Raw genomic sequence first — 12,895 nt, 5'->3', positions numbered from 1 at the left:
AGACTGTCTGATGGCCTGATTGGTTAACATAACAACACTGTTAAGGGCCATCTATCCCATAGTACCACGCCTCTTAGTGAGGTGATATGGTTTTGGAGAACTCAGATGGCATCAGCTGGGGTCTCAGGGGACCTAGTGACCTCCTCTTGAACTGTTGAGTTGTTTTGGAGTTGGTTGAGAGAACATTGAGGCCCAGAGCTGTTCCTGAGATCGCCACTGAGGAGACCGAAGCTGCAGAGCTGGTCCCAGCCAAGACTGGGAGAAAGGCCGCGCGCGTCCTGTGCGCAGAGGGGTTGGTCTGCAGCAAAATTCTGAGCAGTCCCACAGTGGTAAGTGGGGGAGAGGACCATCAGTACACAGGTGTCGGGAGCAAGCCATTGATGTGAGAGTAAAGGCTATGATTACAAAGGAATGAGGCCCTGAGTGGGCTAGACAGGGTCTAGAACAGAGGACAGAGTCATTATTGAGGACCTAAGAAAGCTGCTGTCTAGACGACGAATAAGTTTTCCAGTTGAGAGGCAAATAGAAACAGACAGAGAGGCTTGATAATTATCAGGGGGCTTTAAGGCCTTGCCAGTTACGAGGCCCAGACCTGTTTCTCTTTTCACATGGGGTACATAAGGGAGGTGTGAACCTCCTTGGGAAGGCACCTGGTTGACTTCCGTTACCTACCTGGCCTGGGAGGAGAGCTGGCCAGGTAAAGGCAGGTGGCATTTCTAACAGGAAACTCACAGTTCTGCCTGCGATGTTGCTGACCCTACGTGGCCGTCTTTGGAAACTGGGCCAGATGAAGGGCTTTTCAGCTTAGAGCAAACAAGCTCTGTGGCTCTGACCTGAGCGTCCTTTGACTCCAGGGCAGGTCCATTTCCAGTGACCCAACTTTTGGTGGCAGAGCTGCCAGGGCTCTTCATAAGCTGACTTCTGCTGAAGCCCAATGTGGCTTTCAGTGTGGAAAGCCACTGCAGTGGACTGGCCCTCAGGGTAGATTTTTATTCATTCTCTAGATACTTGGATATATGTGTGTGAATACTCACATTTATATAGTTATGCATGTATATCTTTTTATCCACATGCATACACAGGGACACACCTGAATATGAATCGATATTAACAACTAACACACACTGTTACACTGCTTAGAGACCTGTGGACCCTCACTGATGGCTCCACATTTTCTGTGAGGCAGAGTAGTGCTTTATGTCAAACACATTCTTGATGTCACAGTCCTGCACCATGACTTACCGTACCTACATAAAGAGATCTTTGGGGCCAGCATTGTGGTGCAGTGGGCTAAGCTGCCACCTGCAATGCCAGCATCTCATGTGGGCTCCACTTCTAACCCAGCTCCCTGCTAATGGCCTGGGAAAGCAGTAGAGGATGGCCCTGTTGTTTGGGCCCTGCACCCACATGGGAGACACAGATGAAGCTCCTGTCTCCTGGCTTGGGCCTGGCCCAAGTTCTGGCCATTTGGGGAGTGAACCAGCAGATGGAAAATCTCTCTCTGTCTCTCTCCTCTATCTCTGTAACTCTGCCTTTCAAATAAATAAGTATTTAGTAAAGTGGGGGTGATGTTTGAGCATTGAAAGTGCATGCCTTGACCCAGTGTGGCAGCTGACACATGCGCCTGAGGGGCCTTCATCCCGGACCTGGACACCTGTTTCTCTGTCTCTCCTGCTCCCCTCCCCTCTCCTCCCCTCCCCTCCCCTCTCCTCCCCTCCCCTCCCCTCTCCTCCCCTCCCCTCCCCTCCCCTCCCCTCCTCTCCCCTTCCCTTTCCTGTCCTCTCCCCTCTCCAGTCCTCTCTTCTGCTCCACTCCCCTCCACTCCCTTCCCCTCTTCTCTCCTCTCCTCCCCTCCCCTCCTCTCCTCTCCTCTCCTCTTTTTTTTTTTTTTTTTTTTTTAACAGAACTAGAGAGAAAAGTTACTGAAATTTATATGGTACTACAAGAGACTTAACCAAATCTTTGAAGTGTCACCTGTCTCTTGTAACACTGCTTTTCATTTGTATCTGTTAGTTGATAATATAATTTATCCAGTGAATAACATTGCTGTATTTTATCTTTAATTGTTTCTTATCATGGTGTAATATTTCATTATTTCAGTGTTCTTTTAAAACTGTCTAGTTCATTTTCTTTAAAAGATTGATTTATTTATTTGAAAGGCAGAGCTACACAGAGGCAGAGGCAGAGAGAGAGTCTTCCATCTGCTGGTTCACTCTCCAGGTGGCCACAATGGCCAGAGCTGAGCTGATCCAAAGCCAGGAACCAGGAGTTTCTTCTGGGTCTCTCATGTGGGTGCAGGGGCCCAAGGACTTAGGCTATCTTCCTTTTTTTTTTTTTTTTTTTTTAAAAGATTTATTTATTTATTTGAAATTGTTACACAGAGGGGGGAGGTCTTCCATCCACTGGTTCACTTCCCAGGTGACTGCAATGGCCGGAGCTTCGCTGATCCAAAGCCAGGAGCCAGGAGTTTCTTCCAGGTCTCCCATGTGGGTGCAGGGGCCCAAGCACTTGGGCCATCTTCTACTGCTTTCCCAGGCCATAGCAGAGAGCTGGATCGGAAGTGGAGCAGGCAGGACTAGAACAGGCGTCCGTATGAGGTGTCAGCACTGCAGGTGGTGGCTTAATCTGCGCCACAGTGCCAGCCCCTCTAATTCATTTTTCCTGATAGGGTTTAGAAGAATTGATTGTGTTTGATTTGAGTATTGTAAATTATTGTGGTTGGTGCTACTGAATGTTTAAGGCATAAAATTTCGTATTTTCTGGCAGTTGCTTTATAACCTCCCACTCCCCCAGGTTTCAGTGTTTCTCTTATTTTTTACAATCAGTTTGTTGATACTGTTTCATTCTGTCTCATTGATGTCACTAGAAGGTGAGTTTCGTGAGTGTCGGGGTCCTGTAGGTTTTGTGCCCACTTCCATCTCCCAGCATGTGTTAGCTCACACCCTCTGAGCAAATCCTGCATTCCAGACTTCTTCAGCTGTCACCAGCAGTCCAGAGGGAGCCGGGGCTGGAGCTCCACCTGTGCCTCTGCCCACCGGCAGCACGTGTTGCCATGGACACACAACACCCTGCCAGTCAGTGTGCCGTGTTCAGTTCCTTTCATCAGTGTTTCTACATTTTCAGGGTAGTAACCTCTCATCTCCCTGGTGGTTTAGTTTGTAGCTATTGTGAATGCACTTGTTTTGTTGATTTCTTTTCAGCTAGTGTGTTATTAGTACATGGAAATGCTATGGAGTTTTGTGTGTTGATTTTGTATCCTGCAGTTTTACTGATTTCTTAGTTCTGACAGTTTTTAGTGGACTCTTGAGGGTTTTCCACATACCAAACCATGTCACCTGTAAGCAGGAACAACTCCGCTGCTTTTCCAGTTTGGAGGTCTTTTATTTTTGTTTGCTGCCTGATTGCTCTGGCATGGGCTTCTGGCCTTATATTCGATGGAGGTGATGAGAATGGACTTCCTTGTCTTATTCCACTTCTTTTTTTTTTTTTTTTTTTTTTGACAGGCAGAGTGGACAGTGAGAGAGAGAGACAGAGAGAAAGGTCTTCCTTTGCCGTTGGTTCACCCTCCAATGGCCGCCGCGGCTGGCGCGCTGCAGCTGGTGCACCGCGCTGATCCGATGGCAGGAGCCAGGTGCTTCTCCTGGTCTCCCATGGGGTGCAGGGCCCAAGCACTTGGGCCATCCTCCACTGCACTCCCGGGCCACAGCAGAGAGCTGGCCTGGAAGAGGGGCAACCGGGACAGAATCCGGCGCCCCGACCGGGACTAGAACCCGGTGTGCCGGCGCCGCTAGGCGGAGGATTAGCCTAGTGAGCCGTGGCGCCGGCTCTTATTCCACTTCTTCGAGGAAGACCTCGCAGTGTTTTTCTCGCTGGTGTGGTGTTAGCTGTGAGTTGTAATCTAGTACGTGACTTCTGAGCCCTCTCAGGCTCCATGAGCACAGCGTCAGCCTGACAAGTCTCACGGTGACGTTGCTCTGTGCTCATGTCGCCTCACGTGCAAAGCCCCAGCCTCAGAGTCCATGTGTCGGTGACGGAAGGAGGCGTCTTGTGCCTGCCCCTCGCTTTGTTCCCGGGTCTGCAGAACTGGTTGCCTTTGTGTCTGCAGACTCCTTGCTTCCCTTGAACGTGGCTCTTGCAGGTGCCCGTCCTCCACAGCCTCTTTACTCCCGTTGCCGTGGTGCCAGTGCACCTGCCGTGGCTGTTCCTACGGCCTGTTCCCTTCTGCATCTGCTCCGTCAACTGCTTTTCCACGTCCAGTCATTGGGCTGTCCCTTGTCCTGCTGATCTTCAATTTGATGAAGTCCGGTTTCAGTTTTTGTTTTTTTGTGCTTTTGGTGCTGTGAAGACTCTGCCCGACCCAAGTGCACAGGCTCTTCTGCTGCTTCTCCCATGCTGCTTCCTCGAGGTTGCGCAGTTTTAGGTTTTGCACTTACATGTTCCATTGTGAGTTTGGTACAAGATGAGGGTGTGAGTCCCTCTCCTGCGTGTGGATGTGGAGCTGCTCTCAGCACGTGGCTTGAGAAAACGCTCGCTTGCTGGTTCGCTGCCTTTGTCCCATGTGTGTTCCTCTCTGGAGTCTGCTTCCTCTCCATTCAGTCTGCTCATGTACCTTGAAGATAATGCCATGCTTTCCTGGTGACTGTTGCTGTATAACATTCTGGACATCAGGTAGTATCCACATTCCAGCTGCGTTCTTCACTTCTAGGATTGTTTTGACCAGGTTAAGGGTATTTCTGTGTGGCTGTCGAATCAGCTTGTCAGTTACTACAAAAAGCCTCATGAGATCTTGATAGGGTTGTGCTGAGCCCAGGTGCCCGTCTGGGGCATCCTGACATCTTCATAGCTTTCAGTCCTCCAACGAGCCATGTGGAGCTCTTTTTTTAAAGGTCTTATAAAATTTCTTTATTTGGCACACTTCGCTACTCTTTCAGCGTTAGCTGCCTTCTTTATGTCTGCTTTTAAGATTTTCTTTTTGTCAATGTTTTTTTTTTTTTTTGACAGGCAGAGTGGACAGTGAGAGAGAGAGAGGGAAAGGTCTTCCTTTTGCCGTTGGTTCACTCTCCAATGGTTGCCACGACCAGCAAACCACGCTGATCCGATGGCAGGAACCAGGTGCTTCTCCTGGTCTCCCATGGGGTGCAGGGCCCAAGCACTTGGGCCATCCTCCACTGCACTCCCTGGCCACAGCAGAGAGCTGGCCTGGAAGAGGGGCAACCGGGACAGAATCCGGTGCCCCGACCGGGACCAGAACCCCGTGTGCCAGCGCCGCAAGGCGGAGGATTAGCCTAGTGAGCCACGGCGCCGGCCTATCAATGGTTTTAAACAATTTGATTATCACATGCCTTAGCTTAGTATAATTTTATTCATATTTCTAATAGTTGGAATCAATTTTACATCTTGAACCTTTGGGTTCTAATTTTATTAAATATGGAAATTTTTTAGCTTTTATTTATTCCAATAGTTTTCTGCCCTCTCCAATTTTAGGGGTTTCAGTTATAGCAGCTACTGGGCTGCTTGTGGTTGTCACACAGCTTACTAATATTTTTTCATTTTTCTTTCCAATTCTGGTCTGTTGCTCCTGTGTGAGCTCCCCTGTTCTTTCCTTCTGGTCTGTTGACTCCACTTGTGACTTTCGGAGCACTGTAGTTTGTATGCCTGTTCTCATCTTTGTTTACTAATTGTAGCATTTGTGTCAGGTTCACTTGAACCATGGTTCTCCTCAGAGGGGTCCTGCATCCCTGCTTCTTTGCATGCTTGGTGTTTAAAAAATAGTTTCGATTCTGCTCTTAATTATTTTAAAATTTATTTGAGAGGCCAGGAGACAGATACATATGTATGTATGCATGGTGCCAGAGGAAGAGGTGGTTGCTTAGTCAGTTACCAGCTGGTTTATTCCTCAGGTGCCTGCACCTGCTGGCTCTGGGGCAGCCAGGAGCCAGGGCCCCAGTGTGTGCTCCCAGTGGGTGGCAGGGATGCAGGCACGTTAGCCGTCCACCACCCGCAGCCTCTGAGCATGTGGATTGGCAGGGAACTGGAATCGGTCAGGGCTGGGACTCAGACCCACGTGCCCCAGGTAGGGTTGAGGTGTCCTAAACAGCATTTCTTTTTTTAAGATTTATTTTTTTATTTGAAAGGCAGAATAGAGAGAGAAAGGGAGGAGGGGGGAGAGAGAGATCTTCCGTCTGCTGGTTCATGTCCCAAATGGCTGTAATGGTCGGAGCTGAGCTAATCCGAAGCCAGGAGCTTCTTCCTGGTCTCCCATGTGGGTGCAGGGGCCCAAGTATTTGAGCCATCATCTGCTGCATTCGCTTGCTCATTAGCAGGGGCTGGATTAGAAGTGGAGCAATCAGGACTTGACCTGGAGCCCGTATGGGATGCCAGTGCCACCGGCAGTGGCTTCACTTGCTACTCCACAGTTTCATCTCCTCCCCCCGCAACTGGCATCGTAACTATATGCCAAACACCCACCCTCAGAATTCACCCCTAAGAGTGTATAATTCATTGAAATTAAAAAGAAATGCATAGTTGTGCAGTCATCACTGTAGATGAATGGGATCCTGCATGCCGTGAGTACTGAATCCTTGTTTGTTCTTTCCTACTTTTCCCTCTGTCCAGGCAGCCACAGCTCTTATCTCTGTGGAGGTGCCTTTTTTGGACATTTTATTTATGTGGGATCACACAATATAAGGTTTTTTGTGTCTTAGTATAGTATTTTTGTTCCTGGATTCCTTCCTGTTATGGCATACATTATGCTTGGTTTGCTTTTTTGTCTGAATAACATTCTGTTGTATGGGTAGACCATAGTTTGTTTATTCATTTATCATTTGTTTGGCCCCTGGAGTTTTGTAATGTGTGAGTTAGGAGAAATTAACATCTCTGAGTTTATTTCATGTATAATACAGAGAATAACAAAAAGCTGTTTTGTGTGTAAATTTTTTTTTTTTTTTTGGACAGGCAGACTGGACAGTGAGAGAGAGAGACAGAGAGAAAGGTCTTCCTTTTGCCATTGGTTCACCCTCCAATGGCCGCCGCGGCCGGCGTGTTGTGGCCAGCGCACCGCGCTGATCCAAAGGCAGGAGCCAGGTGCTTCTCCTGGTCTCCCATGGGGTGCACTGCCCAAGCACTTGGGCCATCCTCCACTGCACTCCCGGGCCATAGCAGAGAGCTGGCCTGGAAGGGGGGCAACCGGGACAGAATCCAGCGCCCCGACCGGGACTAGAACCCGGTGTGCCAGCGCTGCAGGCGGAGGATTAGCCTAGTGAGCCGCGGCGCTGGCCATGTGTAATGTATTTTTTTTTAAGTAGGTTGAGATTATTCTAATCATTATCACATTTCCACATGTGGTGGATCAGCAGGTAATGTAGAAACTTTAGCTGTAAAGGGATTTTTTGTTGAGATATTATTAACTAGAGAGGGACAGTGTTTCTCTTGAGGAATTCAGTTTTTCCTTATTTTCAAGGGTGTAGTTTTCAGATAGTGGAGTGCGTTGTTTAAAGTTACAGTCTAATCAGTGTGTCTAAGCACATGCCTCCTGTGATGCGCTTGCACCAGACAAGGTGGGGAGCGCTTGCGTCTTCCCGGGGCTGCTCTGCCTCCCTTTCTCAGGCTCCTCCCCGTATCTGAGCCCTTGCTGCTTTGACTTCTTCACTGCAGATTGGCTATGCTTTTTCCCCCCATAAATTTATTTATTTATTTGAAAGAGTTACAGAGAGGGAGGGAGAGAGAAAGAGAAAGAGAGAGGTATTCCGTCCATTGGCTCACTACCCAAATGGCCACAACAGCTGCCAGGAGCCAGGAGCTTCTTCTGGGTCTCAAATGTGGGTGCAAGGGCCCAAGCTTCCCAGGCACGTTAGCAGGGAGCTGGATAGGAAGTGGACAGTCAGGACTCGAACTTGTACCCATATGAGATGCTGTACCACAGCAGCGGCCATGCTTTGCCAGGGGAGTGTGCACTCTTCCTTCAGCACGCTCGGGCTTCACACCCAGGCGCCTCTGCTTTGGTGCCGGGTGGCTTCTGTTGCACTCTTGATTCCAGTGTCCTCGGTTCCCTCTGCTCCTGGCGATGGGAGCTCAGCTGCTTGGAATTTGTCATCCATGGTCTTTTGTAGACATAAGGGATTCTTTTTAGGAAGTTTTTTCCCCCATTTTCTTGAAAGGTTGAGAGAGAGAGAGAGAGAGAATGCGCGTGAGAGCGTGAGAGAGAGTGAGAGAGAGAAATTTCCTTCTACTGGTTGCAGCAACTTCCCAGTTGGCTGCAACAACTAGGGCTGCGCCTCGCCAAAGCCAGGAACCCAGAACTCTGTCTGGGTCTCCCACATGGGTGGCAGGAACCCAAGTAATTGGGCAGTCACTGCTGCCTCCTCCCAGAATGCATTTGCAGGAAGCTGGATTGAAATAGATGGCCAGGACTCAAACCATCACCCCAGTGTGGGATGGGTGTGTTCCCACGTGGCAGCTCGAGTTACAGCATCATACACCTGCCCCAGGTTTTTATTTCTGTTGGACAAATGCCTAGAGATGGAACTGCCTGGTCCCAGGCAGGGTGACAGTTAATGTCTTTTCTTTTTTCTTTTTCTTTTTTTTTTTTTTTTTTTTTTTTTTTGACAGGCAGAGTGGATAGTGGGAGAGAGAGACAGAGAAAGGTCTTCCTTTTGCTGTTGGTTCACCCTTCAATGGCCACCACGGCTGGCGTGCTGTGGCCAGCGCACCGTGCTGATCCAAAGGCAGGAGCCAGGTGTTTCTCCTGGTCTCCCATGGGGTGCAGGGCCCAAGCACTTGGGCCATCCTCCACTGCCTTCCCGGGCCACAGCAGAGAGCTGGCCTGGAAGAGGGGCAACCGGGAAAGAATCTGGCGCCCCGACCGGGACTAGAACCTGGTGTGCCGGCGCCGCTAGGTGGAAGATTAGCCTAGTGAGCCGCAGTGCCGGCCGACAGTTAATTTCTTGAGAGCTTCCTGAGTGGTCCCAGCACTCTGACCGCTGCAGCAGTGGGTCACGGTGACTGTTGTGTCTCCCACGTCTGGTCCTCGCTGAGACGGGAGCTGTCATGCTGCCCTCAGAGCATGTGTGAGTATGCCCTCGAAAACTGTGAGGCATGATGGAAGCTGAATGCTGGATACTAGCACAGTGAACTTTTTCTTTATTGGCTATTGTTACTCTTGCTGTGGTTAAGCTATGTTACAGATAGGAAAGACAGACAGTGTGAGTATCTGTGAACTTGTTTTTGTTTAGTATATCGGGCATGTAAAGGTCTTCTGTTGCAATTGTCTTCTGTAAGTGGGGTTTTGGGAATTTTTGCTTAACTACTTACTATCATGACATTCAGAACTTTTCAAGAAATGGTAATTTCCCATTGAGAGCTACTGAGGGTACACTTTTATAACCTCAGAAAAGTATACAGTGTCTTTGTAATGTCAACAGGCAGATCTTGCCGACATGAGATAATACTACCCATTCAAAATTCTTGGCTAAGGTGATTTTGTATTTAACAGTTCTCCAAAACATCTTGAACAGGAATAGTGAGATAAATGTAAATCTGTAATAGTTGAAGAGTTCTGAGCTTTTTTAATTCATGATAAAAGAAAACCCTCATAGTAATATTTAAAAATCTCTGTGGAAAGACATAGTATATGCCCTCATGGCTTAGTGGAGTGTGCTTTAACTCTGTGGAGTGCGTGTTTTTTTTTTTGTTTGTTTGTTTGTTTGTTTTTTGACAGGCAGAGTGGACAGTGAGAGAGAGAGACAGAGAGAAAGGTCTTCCTTTGCCGTTGGTTCACCCTCCAATGGCCGCTACGGCCGGCGCGCTGCGGCCGGCGCACCACGCTGATCCGATGGCAGGAGCCAGGTGCTTTTCCTGGTCTCCCATGGGGTGCAGGGCCCAAGCACTTGGGCCATCTTCCACTGCACGTGGAGTGCGTGTTTAAATGCACTGTGTTCCCGTCTTAATTGTGTTTTGCTGCTTTCATACTGTGCTATGAGACTTCACATTACATGTTCTAGGCGCAAGTCCCTTGTCAGATGTGTTGGCGTATTCTGTCTGCTGATCTGTTTTCTGTGTTCACCAACGCCACACTGTCTGGACTCCTTGAACTTTTATAGTACGTCTTCGATTCTCCACCTTGAGTTTAATATTTTGGTTATGTGAAGTCCTTCATATTTCTGTAAATGTTTGAATCAGCATGTCAGTTTCTACAAGAAATCCTGCTTGGATTTTGATGGAGATTTTATTGAATTTGTGGATCAGTTTTGGGAGAATATTCCTTAATTTCTGCAGTGTTTTATATTTTTCTGCATAAAAATATTTCATGTTTTTCGGTGCATTCCTCCTAAGTAATATTTTCTAATGATATTTTAACTGGTATTGTGTATTAGTTACACTTTCTGGCTGTTCATTGCTAGTATGAGGGTATATCCAAAAGTTTGTGGAAAATGAAATTATGAGTTTATTTTGGTGCAAAAATCTGAAGCTCATGCATGCAAGGAGTTCACAGAAAGTCCATGGAAAAGGTATGTTATGAAAAGCTCCATGAATTTCAAAAATTTATGCGCCTAAATAAACTTATCTTTTAATTGCATTTTACATGAACTTTTTTTTAAAGATGTATTTATTTAGTTGAAAGTCAGAGTTACACAAAGAGAGGAGAGGCAGAGAGAGAGAGAGGTCTTTAATCCACTGGTTCACTCCCCAATTGGCTGCAACACCCAGAGCTGTGCCAATCCGAAGCCAGGAGCCAGGAGCTTCCTCAGGGTCTCCCACGTAGATGCAGGGGCCAAGGAGTTGGGCCATCTTCTACTGCTTTCCCAGGCCATAGCAGAGAGCTGGATCAGAAGTGGAGCAGCTGGGTCTCGAACCAGTACTCATATGGGATGCCGGCGCTTCAGGCCAGGGCATTAACCAATGGTGCTATAGTGCCGGCCCCATCTGTGAAGTTTTTGAAGTTTGTTCACACAGCTGCATTTGATTGTCATGGTCATCTTTGTTTCCTGTGACATTCCAAAACCATGTTTTTTACTCAGGTATGTAGTTTCTTGATAGATCTTCACCAGTTTCTCTGTAGGTGATTAAGTCTTGCATTGCAGGCGGGAGTGAGGCTTCCGATGCAGTGCTGTTGAGAGGCACGGCCCTGCCCGGCTGAGAAGTGACCCCAGGCCTGTGCGCTTCCCTGCCTGGAACCTAGAGTTTGAGCCCCTGCTGAAGGCTGTTGGGGGAAGAGCCGCTGGGCCAGTGCAGATCTTCTCGTCAAGGCCTGCGTCCGGCTGTCTTCGTTTCCCCTTGTCATCTCTGGGGAGGCCTGCCCTGCTTTTGGGGTTCAGGTCATGAGTCTTCTTTGTGCTCAGCTCTCCAGTGGGCTGGAGACTACTCCCACAGCGTATTCTGGTGGGGAGGACACGCTCGCCTCTCCCCGCTAAGCTCACTTCATGCCAGTGAGAAGCGACAGCAGGTCCCGTGCCGCAGCCCAGAGCCCGTGCGTTCAGTGGGCCCTCCAGAGGTGCTCACTTCCTTTGCACCACGGCTTACCTGCTTCCTCCTCTTACACTCTGTGTGCTCGGTTGGGATGTAAGTAGCGACCACATCTCTATCCCTAGCTGGTAATGTCTGTGCTCGTGGGTGTGTCTTCTGTGCTTGTACTCTTTAAACCACTGTGATGCTGTCTCATTCTAACTGATTAGAGTGGCAGGCGTGCATTCCCTGTGTGTCGTGACATGGGTTAATTTTAGGTGTTTTTCAGAGTACACACTAAGTGTCATGAAAGCTATTTCAGTTATGCTTTGAACGTGTCATGGGATCTGATATTTAGAAGATACTCAGATTTGGATACTTGAATATTTTAGTGTTGTAAGCGGCTGGAGGCTGCTTCCATGTGTAGTCAAGGAGGTCTTCAAAGGGAGGGTTTCGTTAGAGCTCCTGAGCAGCCAGGGTGTCCTGCAGGTGTGGGGTGTTGTGAGCTGGTAGGGGTAGGGCAGATCGGGGAATGGTGGGCACGAGAGGATGCCTGGCAGGCAGTTCGGGGTCAGTGCTGAAGAACTTGTGTATGATACAGATTTGAGTTATCCTATTTTGTTTTAGATTTATTTATTTATTTGAAAGGCAGAGTTACAGAGACAGGGAAAGAGAGGAAGGGAGAGAGATTGATGTTCTGTCCACTCGTTCATTCCCCAAGTGGCTGCAGTGCCTGTGGCGGGCCAGCCTGAGGTCAGGAGGCTGCAACTCCATCTGTGTCTCCCATGTGGGTGGCAGAGGTGGGAAGTGGAGCAGCTGACTCTGACCAGCACTCATGGGAAGCCAGCATTGCGGGGGTGGGGGGGGGGCTTAACCCTCTGTGCCACAATGCAGGCCCTGAATTATTTCCCAAGTAATTATCAAATAATGGAGAGTTTTGGATGGGGATGAGCAATGATCCTTGGTTCTTTTTTTCCCCTGTTAGTTCATTTGGATTGAATGAGGGACATGATCGTCACAGATTCAGTGGAGAGGAGAGTGGCAGCTGGGTTGGTGGGCAGGAGTGTGTGTGAGATGCTGTGAGTTGCTTGTGGATGACTTCAGGAGAGCTCAGGAGAACACATCAGTGCTTGCTTTCTTTCACTGAGAGGGGAAACACCCGTGTTCTTATGCATTTGAGCCAAGGGTTATTTATTGCCAGAAGAAGGGCATAAGGGAAAGATTTAATTGGAGTAGCTTAGCGGTAAGTACTGTTGTTCCCTTACTTGGTAATATTCACTATTTCGTTAGAAAGGAAAAAGCTGGGGCCGTGGTTGTGTAACAACCACATGGACACCAGCATCCCTGTCAGAGCACTGGTTTGAGTCCCAGCGCTCTGCTTCTGACCCAGCTCTTTGCCGACGTGCCTAGGAAAGCAGCTGAGGCTGTCCAGACACCTGGGCTCCTGCCACCCATG

General features: G+C 48.6%; 1 protein-coding gene across 12 annotated transcripts in view; it reads left to right on the top strand.

Annotated features, from left to right (window-relative positions):
- The window catches only part of ATP9B (ATPase phospholipid transporting 9B), a 245,959-nt gene that overhangs the window by 49,351 nt on the left and 183,713 nt on the right, over positions 1 to 12,895 (top strand). The gene's annotated exons all lie outside the window — the stretch shown is intronic.

The sequence above is a fragment of the Oryctolagus cuniculus genome, chromosome 10 (assembly GCF_051225735.1).
Source record: "Oryctolagus cuniculus isolate XC-2025 breed Fujian yellow rabbit chromosome 10, ASM5122573v1, whole genome shotgun sequence".
NCBI classification, from domain to species: Eukaryota; Metazoa; Chordata; class Mammalia; order Lagomorpha; family Leporidae; genus Oryctolagus; species Oryctolagus cuniculus.
This window is presented reverse-complemented; position numbering and strand designations above follow the sequence as displayed.